We start from the raw sequence: 1,033 nt of genomic DNA, 5'->3' as shown, positions 1-1,033 counted from the left end.
GAACGCGTGTGTATCGTTGGCGATTTTCTTTCTCCGTCTTCCCTTCTTTGGACTTTTTCTATATTTCTGATGAAGAGAGCTCCACTCAAAACCTGAAATCCTCTTTCTTGTCTTTCCTTTCCTGAGCGTCCAATAACACTGTACTTATTCCACGTCTTCGCGTTGTTGCTTTTTCTTGCTTGTTCATGTTTGGATTGAATATATGTATATATATATATATATATAGTCACTATGAGGATATTTAGACCTCTTATAGGGATATTTTTACCCAAGATACACTGGTTTAATTATATTGCATTTTGAAAAGATATTTCTTCAATGAATATATTATATAAAATATCAACTATCAAATATTATTAAGTTTGAAAATGGAGAGATCTGATGGACATAAATAATTTATTAATTAACATCTTCACCTACAGTTATTTCATTTCGAATTCAATTTAAACTGCAAAACATATATAAATATATAATCGTGCATTTCAGAAATACCTTAGATGGAAAATCATCAGGGCAAGAAAAAGGGCAATACAAGGATTACATTATGATCTGTTGGATTCAATATACTAAGAATATATAAGTGTGTTTATTACGTGTGTATGCGTATGCGTGTGTGCACGCATGCGTTAGAATTATTACTTCAGTTTTTAATTCAATAATAATAATAATAATAATAATAATAATAATAATAATAATAATGATAATGAATGATGAGTTACAGCATATATGACTAAAAATACATAATGAATTAAATAAAATAAAAGTGAAATAAAATTTATGCTCATGTCTGTATAATTGTGTGCGTATGTGTATATATATATATATATATATATATATATACACGCATATGTATACATACATACGCACATATGTATACATATACATACGTATATATACACACATATGCATACATATATACGCATAAATACATACATATATATACACATATGCATACACACATATGCATACACACACATATACCCATATATACATACATATATACATACACGTATATATATATATATGCATATAT

This window comes from Octopus bimaculoides, chromosome 12, assembly GCF_001194135.2.
Source record: "Octopus bimaculoides isolate UCB-OBI-ISO-001 chromosome 12, ASM119413v2, whole genome shotgun sequence".
In the NCBI taxonomy this organism is placed as follows: Eukaryota; Metazoa; Mollusca; class Cephalopoda; order Octopoda; family Octopodidae; genus Octopus; species Octopus bimaculoides.
The sequence above is the reverse complement of the archived record's forward strand: the minus strand, read 5'-3'. Positions refer to the sequence as shown.